At 37.1% G+C, this 17,916-nt stretch overlaps 1 protein-coding gene across 5 annotated transcripts in view; it reads left to right on the top strand.

Annotated features, from left to right (window-relative positions):
- trappc9 (trafficking protein particle complex subunit 9) overlaps positions 1–17,916 on the top strand; it is a 374,675-nt gene that overhangs the window by 183,385 nt on the left and 173,374 nt on the right. The window lies entirely within an intron of this gene.

Genomic DNA, 17,916 nt, shown 5'->3' with positions numbered 1-17,916 from the left:
ATGTTGTAGAAGTTGTTTGTGTTTTCACGTTCTCTACGGAGCCTCCCTATGAACCCATCCAAATGGGTCATAGCTGATGACCATGAAAAGATGACAAACCATTTTATTATTTATTATTTACATGTATTGATAGGATTAGTGGATCAACTGGTATTAAACACTTTAGATCAGTAGATGCATTTGGTCGCCAGTGGCTGTTTGGGTCTTTATGGGTTGACGTAAGGAAGCTAATTTGTACAAGGTGAGTGTTTAGCTTTTTACATGTATTATTTTTCATTAATTATTTTATGCAGACCACGATTAATTTAACATACTCAAAACGTTGGAATTAGAAATCAAATATTCACTGTCACATCCATATTTCAGTTTTAATACGTTTTTTTCTTTTAGAATATTCATCAAATTGAACACATCTTTGTTTCTCTCATCTTTGCTTTTGTTAACGTAACAATTGTATGAAAGTAAGTAAAAATCTCAGCCCTAAGCCCATTTCCCCTACCAGCTAAAAATGACATTTCCAAAATGAATGGCGTATATTCCTTAGACAACAATGTTCTTCTCAATACGTATGGATTCAAAAGAAAGTATAAGATTTAGGCAGAAGTGTCGGACACTTCTGAAATACTTCCAATAGTTGCTAGAGCGCTTATTTAGCTCAGCTGCAGAAGGTAACAGAGCTTTATTTGACACAACCTTGTATTAAAAGCAAACCTTCATTTCTAAAAAAACTATATTAAGTCATATAAGTCATAGGTTTATTTTAGGAAACATAGCAGTTCAGGCTTTTTTTCTTGTTCTGTCTCACATGCACATATCCCCTGTGTCTCGCTTCACTCCACTTTCTGCTCCCTAAGTCTTATGAAAAAAAAACTCCAAGCGAGGGAGACAGATCGTGTCCCAGTAATGGCCACTTGAGGTGAATCATTAGCTGTAATAATATCTGCAGTTTAAGCCATCCATCTTGGCTCAGCGCTGATAGATACGCTGCACTGGCTGCTATACCATCACGTTGTCATTGCAAGTTCCACTCTTCTTTACCTTCGCTGCATCCTTAGCAATTTCTGCCTCATCACACTGACATACAGTATGTACCAGCTCTTAATCAAATCCAAACCCGTGAAATGTATTGAAGCTGGAAGCGTCTGAAAGGTCCGAGGGGCTGCCTACTGGACCCCTCAAGATAAAATACCATGTAAAAATAAATAAGTAGATAAAAAGTAAATATATATCGGTAAAAAATATATATGTACAGACCTGATCAAAATCTTAAGACCAGTTGAAAAATAGCTAGAATTTACCTTTTGCACATTTGGATCATAATGAGGTTTTAAGTAGAGTTACAATATACAAAAGCAAGAAGGGGGAGTGAGACAAAAAGCACTTTGAAAAAGTAATTTATTGAAAACAACAAGTAAACTGAAATAGGCTGTTTATCAGCTGATCAAAAGTTTTAGACCATCGCTCAAAAAATTACAAAAAACTCTCCAAACCAGAACAAAAAATTTTCTCAGTAGGACTCAGTAATGAGTAGCTCCACCGTTCTTGTTAATCACTTCAAAAATTCGTTTGGGCATGCTTGATGCGAGTGTTTCCAGGAGGCTGGTGGGAACATTGCTCCAAGTGGTGAAGATGGCTTCACGAAGAGCATCAACTGTCTGGAACTGATGGCCATTTTTATAAACTTCCCTTGCCATCCATCCCCAAATGTTCTCTATGGGATTTAAATCAGGGGAACATGCGGGATGGTCCAAAAGAGTGATGATATTCTCCCTGAAGAAGTCCTTCGTCAAGTGAGCATTGTGAACTGCAGCGTTGTCCTGTTGAAAAACCCAGCTGTTACCACACAGACGAGGGCCCTCAGTCATGAAGGATGCCCGCTGCAACATCTGCACGTAACCAGCCGCCGTTTGACGACCCTGCACCACCTGAAGCTCCAGTGTTCCACTGAATGAAAAAGCACCCCAGATCATGATGGACCCCCCTCCACTGTGCCGGGTAGAAAACATCTCAGGTAGGATCTCCTTGTCATGCCAGTAACGTTGGAAGCCATCTGGACCGTCAAGGTTACATTTTTTCTCATCAGAGAATAAAACTTTTTTCCACCTTTCAATGTCCCATGTTTGATGCTCCCTGGCAAAGTCTAAACGGGCAGTTTTGTGGCGTTGTAGGAGACGAGGTCTTTGAATTCGTTCTTTGTTTTTGAAACCCTTTTCCCACAGATGCCGTCTGATGGTTATTGCGCTGCAGTCGGCACCAGTAAGGGCCTTAATTTGGGTCGAGGACCGCCCTGTGTCTTGACGGACAGTCAATCGGATCCTCCGGCTCAGCGCAGGTGTAATTTTTTTGGGTCTTCCACTTGACTTTTTTGTTCCATAATGCTCAGGATCTGTCAAAAAATTTAGAATGACTGTCTTACTGCGTCCAACCTCAGCAGCAATGGCATGCTGCGAGAGGCCTTGCTTATGCAGCTCGATGATCCGATCACGTTCAAGAAGAGAAAGCTTCTTAGCTTTAGCCATCAGGAGGGCATGACCGTGTGAATGCCTGACGGAAAATGAGAATTTTGAGCAGATTTTGGCTTTTATAGCCTGCGGTCTTAAACTTTTGATCAGCTGATAAACAGCCTATTTCAGTTTACTTGTTTTCAATAAATTACTTTTTCAAAGTGCTTTTTGTCTCACTCCCCCTTCTTGCTTTTGTATATTGTAGCTCTACTTAAAACCTCATTATGATCCTAATGTGCAAAAGGTAAATTCTAGCTATTTTTCAACTGGTCTTAAGATTTTGATCAGGTCTGTATATATATATCATGATTATATCAAATGTAGGATTAGCAGAATGAAATGAAACATCTGTCGGATCAACTCAAACACAGGTTCATGTTGTTGGAATACCCAACATGCTTCACTCACGCTATAGGATTTTCAGAGGAGAAATATGGGCTCTGGCCTCAGTCGGTACCGATGCTTGGTGCAGATTAGCTGGTAATGCGAGGGGTTTACCAACAGAATCTTGAAGCTCCCGAGCTCCTCGGAGAATCATCAGGGCAGCTCAGATAATTGCCAAGCGTGTTTGATATTCAGGAGAGAAAATCTAGATGATTATGTTAGGACTTTTACAACCTCAGTTCTTAAAAAAAAAGGCTGTGTTGCTGTGTGAGATGTAAATACAAACAGAATGGAATGACTTGTAAACCTTAAACATTTATGCTTTATTCACAATGGAACATAAAAATCTAACGTTTAAACTAAGGTAATTTACCATTTTAAGAAAAAAAAAACAAAGCGTGTGACAACAACATGTCTTCAAAATTTTAGAATGGGGGTACTAAAAGGCTGGATGAATAGCAGGGAGGGATATTTTAACCCTTTATAGGTCACTCGTAGAAATAATCTGAACTTCAAAATGTCAACCTTAGTGTGTTATTGGAGGACATAACAAGGTTTAATTACTTTTGTGAAATTTTTCAACATGTTTTATTGTTATGTAGAAAATCAAGGTCAATGAAGTTACCATATTTGGTATCTTAATTTACAAAAAAAAAAAAAAATCAAAAAAAAAATATTTAAAAAACGCAAGAAAAACTATTTTAGGACATTAGAACATCACTTTAAGAGCATTAGAACAACATAAGTGCTGATCCAGACACCTGTCCACATCCACATTATCCCTTTGAACATCATTACTTATATTAGTACCACTGCTTCATGGTACCTAACAAAGCAGGTACACTCACTGCAACGGTTGCTGTCACTGTCTTGTAATGTATGTGGAAATTACCAAAAATATTCACTTGCCAGATAAAGGGTTAAGGTCAGTAACTTGACAGTTTATAGCAATCTCAGAATAATGCTCCTAAATGTAAAATTACAATGTAAAATCTCATTGTCTACACTGCATTATATAATCACAGAAGTTCAAGAATCTGGATCTCTGTGCACAAGGGGCAAGACTGGAAATCAATATTGCATGCCTGTGATCTTCAGGCCCTCTGGTTGCATTAAAACCAGGCATGATTCTGTAATGGAAATCACTAAATGGGCTCAGGGACATGGGTTTAGAAATCAGTGTCTGCGAACACAGTTTGCCCCACCATCCATAAATGCAGGTTAAAACTCTATTAAGCAAAGAAGATCATGATCCAGAAACACCACTCATTGTCTTCTATGGGGCCAAATCTCAATGGATTTTTGACCATTTGAATTGTTATCAGCGGTGGGGGTGCATTGGTGTCTGTGGAAGGGCACCACCAATGCTGAAAGGAATATACAGGTTTTAGAAGAATAGATGCCCCTAACCAGATGCCATCTTTTTCTGGGAAGATTATAAATACAGTGCTGGAAATGTTTTTGTATACATATTCTCAGTTCAGACATTTGACAAGTTTTTGAAATTTTGTTGCAAATAAAATAGGGCATTGCCTTTTGTTTCATTCACATTTTACTAAGCGTCCCAACTTCTATTGAATTTGACTTTGGTAGAATCAGACCAAGGATGCTAATGTGCAACGTGATATCATGACTTGTGTAAATATACACACCACTTTTAATTGTCAATTTCTGCAAAGTATGTTAATGCCCCGTCAAATACCATGCACTTAGGGTTAGGGCACAGGTGGCCAAAACCAGCCAGCCAAAGATTCTAATCCAGCCCGTGGGATAAATTTGCAAAGTGCAAGTTAGGGCATCAAACTCAAAAATAATATCATAACAACCTATAAATAATGACAACACCATTTTTTTCTCTTTGATTTAGTGCAAAAAGACATTAAATTATGAAAATGTTTACATATACAAACTATCCTTTAACAATAAAATGTGAATAACTTGAACAAATATGAACAACCTGGAATGTCTAAAGCAAATTAAGTGCAATTTTAATAATATTCTGCCTATTACTAAGTGTTTTTTGTATTTGTAGATCTGATCTGTAATGCATATGTATAAATGATAAGTAGAGGCGTAATATTGATAAAATTGTACTTATATTTCTTTACAAATTTAATGTTTTTCAGGTTATTCACATCCTTTTTGTTTGGATAGTTTGTAAACGTAAATATTGGCATAATTTAATGTTATTTTTTGCACTAAAACAATTTGGAGTTGTCATTTATAGGCTCTCATGCTATTATTTTACTGGTCCGGCCCACTTCAGATTACTCTGGGCTGAATGTGGCCCTTGAAAGAAAAAGAGACACCCCTGGGTTAGGAGTTTGCGGGATGGAGCGGCCGCAGGTGCTGCATCACTCCCCACACGGTGCGTTTCCCCCTTATCTCTGTTGGAGGAGGCAGCATGTGTAACGTGCCAGTGTCCCACAGAGCCATGCTACAATAGACATACTGCAGGTTTTTTTTTTCCCCCATATCTCTCCTGTCTGGACTATTTTCCCCTGCGGTTAGTAGTGTGTTTGAGAGTGCACACTCAACGTGTACAATCCAAGACTCACCTGGACTCTGTTGCTGCTGTGTCCTCCACCTCCGTGCGCTGGTTTGGGGGCGAACTTCCATACAACCTCTTATATGGTTACATGACCTGGACTGGTTTAGTTTTTTTTTTTTTTTCCTGTTTATTCAATTATGTTATTTTTCGTGTTATTTGTTTCATGTTTATTTATTTAAGGCCACGAGGAGGGCATTTTGTTGCTATAATGTCTCTGTTTTTGTATGTTATTATTTGGTAATTTTTTTTATTTTTTTTTTAGTTTTGAAGTTGTCGTTAAAAACCCTATGTTTTGTTGGTGTGGTATGCCCAGGGGAGGGGCAAGGGGGTATAGTAGGAAGGTTTTTCCCCTATGGAGGCAGGTAGGTTTTGGTAGCAGTGCTGGGGACTTGCCGTAAGTGTTGATTGGTTTTCCTTTCTATACTTTTTTTCTTTTGCACTGTAAATAATTTTACACATTTATTCTGTTTAGAGGTGTGCTAAATAAAATAATAGAAAATACATTTTGGAGACTTCGCCATCATTTAAAAAATTTTGAAAACCGAACCCATGACGGTTAGGGGTTAGGGTTATGTGAACCAGAGATCTTGGCATTAACTGACACATGATCAAATGGCGTTGAATAACACGCAAAAGGTTGAAAATGCATACGTACAACGCAATATCATGAGATCAGTCTCCAATGAGAGACGGTGATGGTGTTACCAAGCAACAGTAAACCTTTCAACCCTTGAGGAAAAAAAAAATCCAGACACACTTAGCATTCTACATTTGTTTTGTTTATTTCTCATGATAAAACATCTCTACATCAGTAGCTGTACCAAATTAATCTCTATTTGTTTACATCTATAACCCCGTGAGATCATGTGATATAGTGCATTGTTTCGCCATCTGCAGAACTCTTAATATCCTATTGTGTATTGTGTCATTATTTTCATATACGACACTTGCATGTTTATGATTAGAAAAGATTATTTGTGATTATGATTGCCCTTATTTGTGTTATGCAAATTTCATAACCCCTATATTCTGTGTGCATAAAGACATTACAAATAACACTTAAACCTCAGAAATTCTCAAGATAATTGTGGTTATATGGTGATGAATTATTAATAAAGCTGAATTACTTGTTACATAATATCCTTGAAGTTATTCTAATATATTTTATAAAGCAGTGATGGAGATCGTAAAAGCACATTTTATAGGTTTTCTTAGGTTGCTACATTATTCTCAGTTGTAATGATCGTGTTCTCATGCTTTGAGTGAACACATCGTTTGTCTGAACTTCTAGTGGATTTCCCTCTGGACGTTTAGATGAAATACACTTTACTTGTTGAGATAAGTACTATTGAATTTCCTCATGACTGTGAGTTAAAAGAGAATTCTGTACTAGCTGTATGAAATTGTTCAATAATGCAGCTTCCAAACTTTCGATCTGTTTTTTTTTTCCTCCTGTTTGCTTTTTGCCTCCATTTTCATTCATGTCTCTCTCCCTTTCTCTTCCTTAAGAGCAAATAAAGACACGTGGAGTGATGATATCCAACAAAAATACAAAAAGTAGTAGTCCTAGGGGATGCAAACACTTGTAATAAGAAACTCCTTTTGTGGTCTGATAGTATTTAACCCATAAAGACCCAAACATCCACTGTCGACCAAAACCATCTTCTAATCTAAACTGTTGATCCACTGATTCTATCAATACATGTAAATAATTGGTGTAAAATGCAGTTTGTCATCTATTCATGGTCATCAGATATGACCCAGTTGGACATTTAGAGGCTCCGTAGTGAACATGGAAACACCGTCATCTTCTACAACATTGATTCACCAGTAAAACCCATGGAGTTGGATCAATGACAGTGGATGGAAATGCTTGGCTTATGTTTAGTTAAGGATATATTTTACTGAAAAAGTCACTTTTTCATCGGTTTTCTCTGTTTTTGATATAATAACCATCAGCTTGAATCTGAGCTTTTATGAACATCTACATGATCAGTGAATTAAATTTAGGAAAATACATTATTTTCATTGAATTATATTTATTTTATTTTATTTTTATATTATTTTAATTATTTTAATATCGGACTAATTTTATAGGAATTTTTACGATGTACATTGCTGGTACTGAGCACTGATTTAATTTCATGCATATACATGTAATGACAAATAAATTGAACCTTAAACCTTGAAAAAAGAAAACACAGAGGGTAATATTTAAAAAAAAGGTAATAAATCACTTAAGAAAAAATAAATATAAAGAAAAAAAATATTTTGGAACTGCCACAAAAGTCACGCTGGGTCCTTATGGGTTAAATAGGAAATATATATGTAAACAGTTTTCTCTCCTCCCTCAGTTTGACATGACAATACAAATGCACGTGTATTTCAGATAAATGAAAATGGCTTTACAATGCAGACATTTTAATGCGATTTCCTCTCTCGTTTCTTCACTCTTAGACACCAGTTAATGCTCATGGCCAGTCGCCCTGGCTCTTCTCTTTCCCTTTAAAAGCACTGCTCTCCCAGCTGTGACATACTGCTAGTTTGTTAATGGAGTGGTGTGGAGATGTAAAGAGCAGCTTCTCCCGGGAGAAAACTTTTATTCTTCTGTGGAGACACACAGTGCAAATACACAGTACAGATAGACTCATTTTAATTCAGCTTCTGTCAACCTTAATGACACTATTTACATTTATTTTATTATGAGCACAGACTATAAAGCCTGATATGGTTATATAAATAGTACACATTCTGTTCTGATCTGTTACACTATTTATTTTAATAATTCAACTAAAGGATACTAAACAAGTGACCTTGTCTGCAGGGGCAATGCTGCCATTTTACATATCTATAAAAAAGTAGATGCATGTGATGTTAGTTTTTTTTTTTTTTTTTTAACCAAAAAAGCAACAAAAACTTCAGTATCAACTTTTCTGCATACACTTTTGTACACCTCTGTTTACCAAACCCGTGGTGGTTGGGGTAGTTTGTGGTTGTATCACAGTACTTCAGGTTGGTTTGAATGTTTATTATACAAGATGTATGCATGTTAATGTGTTTATATAAGCTCTGTCTTGGAGTGCAGTGCTGTGAGTTTGTCTTTATTGGTAGTTAACTCCAATAACTCCTCAGTGACTGTGATTCTAAGATGATATCTACATCTATGATAACAGTGTGCACAGATTTGTCATGTTAAAAGGACATGGAAATCCCTCTGTTCACTACACAGTTCAGTGTGTCTCTTGTTTTTCTACAGGTGTAACAAACTACTGTTACCTTAGAAATAGAGTAAGCTAATATCAACAAACCCCTTGCGAACACCCAAGTATGAACTACAAGAAATGTTTATTGTCACGGTTACAGGAACAGTGAAAATCAGTTGATCAGCTCTGCTCTGTTTAGCAGTAGATTATTTAAATGCAAAAGACAATCTGTATATGAAGTGTTACATATTGAAGGATTAGATATTACTGACAATTATCATTTTACATCATGCTTTGAAAACTTTTTTAAGGTGCTCTGCTGCATAAAACCATTTTTACTTGTATTTTTTAAAACATGTTCGGTCCGTAGGTGTTTGTGTTACGTAGTGAATGTGAAAATTAACCTCTACCTCCTCTGTCTGCTATTGCTACTGAGAAGAAATAAGCGGAGAAATCAGGTCAATTAGAAAAGCTGGTCAGTGTGACGCATTAATGCCTCAGCTCATTGCTATTCATGAGCTCACACAGGTGAGACCACGCCCACAGAATTTGTCTAGCTCAGTGACAGTTTTTGTATATAGGAAGGATTGCTGAACATCAACATTCTTGTATCTCATAAGCTTGAACAGAACTTCAACAACGCACATGTTGCCCAGGACCCCTGAGTTGAGGATCAAATGGCCTCAGTTTATTTTTGGAACAATGCCACAACACTATAAATCGAAATTAACACTCACACTAACACATTTTGAGTACAGTGACTTCATCAGCTTTGGCGAGTTCAGCAGAGAATTCGGAATAAGGATGCTGTTGGAGCCTGGAGCAGTACTATTGTGACAATCTACTGAAAAGTCAGGCTCTCATTGGCTAGCTGTTAGCTAATCAAAGTCAAGCAGATTAACATGGTGAATATTCATGAGAATTGGCACAAATCGAGCTGAGTCTTCTATTAGAATGGCTTGAAACTTGGTAACCAAGGCATTTTTCCCACAAAAAATGTTGGTAGAACTTCAGACATTCCCACAAAAGTAATGAAATACATGTGGTAGGGCACCTTAAAATCATAAGCTTTGGTTTAGACAGTAAAAGCATTCTACTTAGGGTTAGAAATACATCTCTCCTGAGACTCTGACCTGATGCCAATGTCTAAAACATGTGGTTGTTAACGGATGACTGCTTTGTGTTGCCAATTTGTGCTCAATTGTATTGATGAGCTTGAGCCTCTGCATCTCCTAAAGGTTAGGTTAAAGGTTAACCGACTTTAGCAACCCCCTCAGGGAAATTCAATATCTGCATTTTACTCAAATTGATTTAGCTTCTAGCGTTAGCATTAGCAATTAGCATTAGTATTTAGCACTTTATTAGCAGTGAGCTACTATTGAAGGTGGATCAAGTCCAGATTTTCATCTCCATCTTAGTCAGGGGCACTGACAGGAAAGAGTATTAACTGTATACCTGTATTACTGTGCACATTATTACCTGATTGTCTTCATCTGTGGGTTAAAGTCCATCAGAAATAACATTTTTTTTTGTTCTTATGTGTACAGAGATATACTGTACTTTTTTTTGACTGAGGAGGAAGATAAATGCATTTAGAATATACCCACATTAGTGTAGACGAGGCTTTAAATGAGCTATTGTTTAGTTTTCACGCACATATAATCAGAGATGCAGAGTTTAGCCCACAGTACAGGCTGCTGGAACTCAGAACACACACTTCAACAACTACTTTGTAGCATATTCAACATATTATCACCAGTACCGAAATGTTCACACAGATCAAAAACTTATTGTAGTGTTTAGTATCACTTTAAATATGACAAAATATATCATGAATCACTTACATCATAGCATGTTCCTGTTTATCAAAACCATACATTTATTTTTTAAGTTGTACTGAATCTGGTGTGAATTATTGTGTAGAAGTTTGTGTAGTTATTTAGCAGCAGTATACTGGCGGTTATGTGAGACCAGCAAATGTGACAGATATTATGAGGCTTCGGAAATGCACATCCCACCAATTAGAGGCTGTAGGTGGAACACATACCTGCCACCATCAGATGGCTGTAGGGTGAGTTAATCAGCTGAAAGGGAATGCCTTCAAACACACCAGCTGTTGGGGATGACAGAGGCTGGCACAATCAGGCATTAATCTTTATTGCATCGCTGCCATAATTAACACAAATTATAACAGTAAAGTAATGGATAAGTAGTTTTTTGTTTTGTTTTTTTTTTGTTTTTTTGTTGTTTTTTTTTGGTTCTTTTTTTTCATATTTTATGCAGGTCCATTTAAAGGGACCAAAATAGCCCAGGACATGTGTGGTTTTATAACGTGGTTTGAACATTTTAGTTATATAAAAGGTGGTTCATTTTTTAACCAAAATTGCAGTGTAGTGTTGGATTTGCAGGTGACATCCTCACTCTACCTCCAGCTGCTGTGTTCTGGACACTAAACGCTCCATTAGGTGCAGGTACCCCCCTTAATCCATGTGTTATACTCCTTCATTCTGGTCACTGAATAGGGTCAAAAAACTGGAAGAAAGTAACATTTAGAGTTTCAAACCTATTGCACTAACAGAATTGAATAAATCGGTAGAAAGATTGCAATGTGTGTGGTTGTGGGGTCGGGTTTGTGTCATGACATGTGCTTAGGGGTTGATGTTTTTGTTTTCACTTTGTGTGTGTGTGTGTGTGTGTGTGTGTGTTGTCGTGGTTGTACGGAAATATGAAGACAAATTTCAAATACACGTATCTATCTATCTATCTATCTATCTATCTATCTATCTATCTATCTATCTATCTATCTATCTATCTATCTATCTATCTATCTATCTATCTATCTATCTATCTATCTATCTATCTATCTATCTATCTATCTATCTATCCATCCATCATCCATCCATCCATCCATCCATCCATCCATCCATCCAATCTTTGTTTCTCTTTCTGTTACACACACATTACGTGTTCAGACAAGAAACATGGTCAAATGACAGTCATGTATGTACTTTCACATAAGACACTTTCCGGACAAAATCCACCAATTGCAGTGATTCCACTGAAATGTAAATGCTGTTCTGTTTTGGGCTGTTTGATTGCATTTTGTTCTTGCTTTTATAAATACTGACACCTGCGTCTCCTTATTTCATTTTAAGTTATTCTTTCGCTCATTTTCTCTCTAAAACAGCATGTCAGTCTAGTAGCCATGTTGCTATTGTCAAGCAAGCTTTATTTTTAGGAAGTAGTTTTTCATTCCTTCGTCTTAATTTTTCTTGTTTTGATGCTTCCTCTGATTTTTCTGGCTCCCAGTTTTGCTCAATTCTTCAGTTGTTTTGTGTTTTTTGGGGTTGTCAATTGTTTGAGGAAAATATTTGGCAATGATAGATTTGCGAGATTATGTTCCTAATTGAAACAGTAGAAAAGTTTTCACCGGGAAGAATAATGAGGAGAGGCATCAGTTCTAAAAGACTCAGCACTACAAAAAATGATCCAAGAATGCAAAACAAACCAACAAAAGACAAAGAGCTAACAAGAAAAAAAATATGTGAAAAACATAAAAAGTTTCAAATGACCTAAAAGATACAAAGATGAAAATGATGTAAAACACCTAAGAGAACACTGATGTATTGACACAAAAATAAGCTTACACAGAGCTAACAAGAGAACAAAAGAAGACATGATGAGAACAAAACAACCAAAAAGACATGAAAAAGTGACATAAAGACACTTATTGAGACTGTTTTGACAGTAGAAAAGCCAGTATAATTCTAGATCAGTGGTAGTTCACGAAGAGAATTCCTCTTTTCAGACTCCAGCTATAGAAATTCGGGAACCACTACTCTAATCGTTTCTTATTTTTCACATTTTCTCTTCAATCTTCTATGTGAATTCATTGTTTGCTACGTCACAACTTATTTGAAAAGATATTCCATTTCCCATTAAGCACATTAACCAGTATTTCTGTTTTCCTTTTAGACTCTTTCCGTGGGATTCTTAAAACTAATCAGTTAACCAGTTAGTTTGTAAAACCAATAAAGAAAGTCGTGCAGGGTTAGTGCATCGATTTCCCTCTGACTCCCCTGTTTCTGCTGTAGCTTCTGCTCCTTAGTGCTGTTCCTCTGGGTTCTTTATCTTTTGTTCCGTTGCTCTGTTCGATCGCCTATCTGTCTCTCAGTTCATGTCTTTCTTCATCACAGTCTCCTTCTTCTTTGTCTGCCTTCTATAACTTCTGACATCACTCCACCGTTTTTCTTTTGCCTTTACCGTCGCTTCTGTTTTTATGCTACGTAGTCTGTCTTTAGCTCAGTGTAAATTCACACGCCAATCTTCTTTATCCTTTTAAACACTCTACTTTCTTGCTTTTTCACATCCGCTTTTCACATGGGAATAGGCACGTGAACCTCCTATCCCAGAAGCTAATGCATAAAAACATGCTCAGAGTGTATCCCATTCACACACTTTAAGTTCCCTCTAAGTGTAATACCTTTTCCCACTCTCCCTCACCAGCCTATTTGACCTTTTCTTGTAATGTTTATGACACAATTCAGTGGCCGTTCTCTTTGGGCTCACAAAGGAGCCTCTCTAGGGGTTTGGCTGTATATAAAAAGGTGACAGGTCTGCTCAAGAAAGTGACAAAGAGGCAGGATGTGTGAAATAATCAGTGATCCATACTTTACAGGGACCTGTTAAAAACGCATTCTTAACAGTGTGTTGCCCTAGAAAACCCATTGCTCCACTGAATGAGCAGTTTTCCGTTGTGTTTTTAATGAAGTGCATCTTTTGTGGCCTTAGTGTTGCTAGTAAATGCAGTGCTTTACAGCTCCTGCTACAAAGGGAAATAGAGGATGTTGCTTGTTGATGTGTCCATTCATTTTGGTTTTAATTTGGTTGAACCGCACAGTCTGTGAAGATAACTGTATCAAAAAGTTTGTTTTTGCTATTTATGATCTACAAGTGTCTTAAAGGGGTCATATTTTGCTAAACCCACTTTTATTAGTCTTTGGTTCATTTATTTGTGTATTTGGACCCTAATAGTTCAAAAAGTTTGAATTTGAACCCTCCAGGTGCTGCAAAGCTATCTTTATATTCATTTTGGCAAAAACAAGTGGATTTCTACAACCTGTTTTAATCCCTTTTTAATTTTTTGTGTCTATAACTAGTTGTGTCACGACATTTGCACATGAGGTCAAGACTTTGGACGAACATTTCTCAGAGTACACCATAATTGTTTGTCAGCAGCTGCGGTTGTAGTCCATACTGCAAATATGTCCAACCTTTGAGCCGATTACCTAAAATGTTCAGTGGTTGGTTGAACAGGAGCAGCACAGCAAACAGCCTGGAGGGGGTGGGGTGTGAAGTGGCTCATTTGCATTTAAAGGGCCAGTGCTCAAATCGATCTTTCTGGTGTCATTACACAGAAATAGGGTTGAAGATGGACCTGTAGAGTTTAATTAATGAAGAATTCAGACCTAAGTATAGCATTTACAGTTTATGTAGACCACAGGGAAATGTTTAAAATGCATAATTCCATTTAAAAAAGCAAAATAACACTCCTTTAAATTGTCTCAGGTGGCATTAAATCAGTTTTAAGTCCCATAATTATGGCTATTTCTGTTTTTTATGTATTAAAATTAACATTCACCAAGTGCCAATTTTTGCTTTGAATTTATGTTTCAGAATAAATGTCTCAGTCGTCTGCACTGGTGGGTAGATGTTTGTAGCAGTAGAGTTGTGGTTCAGGAGGTAGGGTGGTTCGAATCCTGCTCTGTCTTAGTCATGTGCCGTTGTGTCTTTGGGCAGGACACTTGACCCACCTTGCCTCCAGTGTCACTCACACTGTTATATGAATGCATATGAATGTTTGTTGGTGGTTGGAGGGCACGTATTGGCAGCCACACTTCCATCAGCTTGCCCCAGGGCAGCTGTGGCTACAAACATAGTTTACCACCAGTGTGTGAATGTGAGAGTGAATGAATAATGGATCACTAACATAAAGCGCTTTGGGTGCCTTGAAAAGCGCTATAGAAATCTAATCATGCAATAGTCATGACTCTACCGGTTGGTGTCACTTACACATGCAATACTTCTCTTTTATATGCTGCATTTTTAAGTTAACACCCACTTCCAAGGTTTTCATGGTGCATTCAGGTACACCACGTATACTCAAGTATGCATACTGAAATGTGTATGAAGGTTAAAGGGGAAAATTTAAAATTTGTCCCTTTGTTTAAACATACAATATGTGATGTAAATGCATTTTTTTTATTTCCAATTCAAACAGACTGTGATGTAAAAAATAAAAATAATTATATTTTGGCCTGTAAAAAATATGCTTGGCCAGTAGAATTTTTACTTTTTTTTTTTTTTTTTAATTAATGTCTATTTTACGCAACTGTTTGCATTTGTACACTAAGTAGCATACTCTAAATGGTGGCAACTGAGTCTTCACTAAATACTTCCTGTCACATAGTTTTTCCAGGTTATTTTTCAACTGTTTTTTTTTTTTCCTTAGACACCTTAAAATATCATGTAAATGGGATTACAGTTTTATATCCTGTTCCGTGTGTGATTATGGAGTGAATGAAAAACGGATGTGTTTTTAGAGCCTAAAAATGAAAACTGCAATATAAGTCCAATCTATTATTATTATTATTAGTAGTAGTAGTAGTAGTAGTAGTAACTCTCTACTTAAAAAGGTCAAATGTCAATTCAAAACTGTAAAAGATAAGTTAGCTGCTAAGTGACAATTGACATGATATCCAAGCTGACATGCCTCTAATTACAGATGCACAATTAATCTTTAAAGGTCGCAATCTCGAGTCACACATGTACATGGTCTCATTTCTAAACATGGAAAATTCTTAAGCATTTTATTTCACATGCTGCATTACAAACTAATGCCCACAAACGCAGAACCACCGTTTCCTCCCTCAACCAATGGTAATCTGTGGTAAAGAGAGTGAAATGGATGAAAACTCCAGTGGCAATGGCAAGAGTCACCCACCCGAACTCCTGCCCAATAGAGGTTCGCATTCAGCGGTGTTAATCTCATGTCGATCTTCTTTTCTGTCGTGCAGATCCAAGTGTCTTTCACTTTCACTTCTCTGACTTCTGTTCTGTACCTTTTCTTTTCTTTTCTTTTCTTTGCCAATGAGGATAACTCTGCCTTTAACCAATAATCAAAAATCTCGCCCCCTCCAAAAATTTTATATTAAAAAAAATTTCATTGTGCTGGCCGGGAAGTTTCTTTGCGCTGCAAACTTTCACAGATCAGCTGACGTCGCTTACCAACCGGGACCATAAGTGACCGGACTACTTGCAGAGTGATATGAAAGACGCGAATCGGAGGTAAAAGAACCCATCTTCCTTGACAGCGGTGCAATAAACATTTTGTGAAAAAAATCATGCCGGAGAATCGTGATCTCAGTTCTAAGCAAAAAAATCGTGATTCACGTTTTTGCCAGACTCGTGCGGCCTTACCTCTAATCGTTTGGCTCAATTTTCAGTTAACTGCGAGGTATTCTCAGTAGCTCTATATTTTAACATGGACACAAACATAGAGCCAATTTTCCTCTCCTGGCTTTCTAAAAATAGCCCGTCAGTGGCTGAGCTTTAAATCCAACCAGGCTAATTAAAGCCATGACATTTTGTTTTCATGGAATAAGTCAAGGTTTAGTGCCAGAGTAGAGCTGCAAAATCAGCACCTCCTGATTGCAGATTTGCTCTGTGACCGAGATGTGGGTTCACGCCATTGATCTTTGTATTTTTGCCTCCCACCTTTATTGATGTGTAACATTTTTATCACCCCCACTTAAAATTATTGTCCCTAGTCCCAGCTAATGTCTGGTTAGTGTCACGAGCTCAGTATTTTTATTGTTGATGTAATGAAACACCCTCTGTGGCTGCACTAGTTTGGTGTTTTGGCTTGGAAATGTGTCTCGCTGGGTTTAGAAAGTTACTCTTCTGTATCAAGTTCCATTGTCAAGTCAGTAATAGGAAAAATCTGACCTCTTGGTTCATTCATTAGTGTGGTGTAGGACTCAGAAATAGACATTGGCATTCATTAATTACGATTTTTTTTCCTCTTTTGCTCGCCAGTAGCTGTACAAGAAATGATCTGTAGGAAATGTCTCTTTCTGTGCTTGAGATCATCTTCTTAAAGTGTTTTTTTTATTTTATTTCATCTTTTACAGACAAGTCCACATGAATAGAAGAAAAATCTCTCCTCTCACACAGCTGCACATGTAGAATTTACAGGGATTCTTGGTCACTGAATATGAGAATATTGATATGTCACAGATGGATGAACATAAAACAGCAGGTTCAATATTTGTTCACTTTGAAACATCCAGGATAACTTTTTTCTCTGGTTCACCTTTACTCTTGGAGCGGAATTAAAAAAAGTCACAGACTGAAATGGAGACAAATAGTTTGAAACCTTATTGGCAGTTTTGAATTATTTATCCAGCTCAGTCTTGGTGTCCTGCATAGTAACTCAGCAGAATATTTCACATTCACTGTTATCATTCAGGTCGCTCTAAATCTGAAACTTTCCTCAATAGACTTTGAGTGGCACAGTATAAAAAAAAGAGTTCCAAGGAAGTAAAAAAGCCTTGTAACTGGGATTTTTTTCCATCCCAAGAACTAAAATATGAATAAGTTTTGATTAGCAAAGTTTTCTCTTTTTGAGAGAATATATCTAACTTGGTCTCATATTGAGACACGTTTAACCAGTGACATGTGAAAACTATGGTTTGTACAATATCCCAGCAGAGCAACATGATTGTTTCCCTTATTAGCTTACCGGCCGTCCGTAAGCTATTGTCGTCATGCGGCGTCCGGCGTTGTCGTCATTGTCTGTCGTCTGTCGTCCGTTACAAAAATTTCAATCGTCTTCTTCTCCGAAACTACAATTCCGATTGACTTCAAACTTGGTATACAGCTTCTTTATGATGATGTCAACAAAAGTTAGTGAAATTATTTGGATCCGGATCTGATTCTGGATTTGGTGCGACTTTGAAAAATTTCCCCATTATAAGAGATAGGAAGTGGATCGATGCAATAACTCAGTAAATATAAATGATATCCAGTGTAAACTTCTACAGTACAGCCCTGATGGGGAGATGACCAAAACATATTGTCCACATGCTGATCAGGATCTTTTTCTGGATCCGGGAACTTACGGAAAATTTAACATGGGCTCTTATGGGGAAAAAATTTCAATCGTCTTTTTCTCCCAAACTCCAGTTCTGATTGACTTCAAACTTGGTATACG

This window comes from Sphaeramia orbicularis, chromosome 11 (genome assembly GCF_902148855.1).
Source record: "Sphaeramia orbicularis chromosome 11, fSphaOr1.1, whole genome shotgun sequence".
In the NCBI taxonomy this organism is placed as follows: domain Eukaryota; kingdom Metazoa; phylum Chordata; class Actinopteri; order Kurtiformes; family Apogonidae; genus Sphaeramia; species Sphaeramia orbicularis.
The sequence above is the reverse complement of the archived record's forward strand: the minus strand, read 5'-3'. Positions and strand labels throughout refer to the sequence as shown.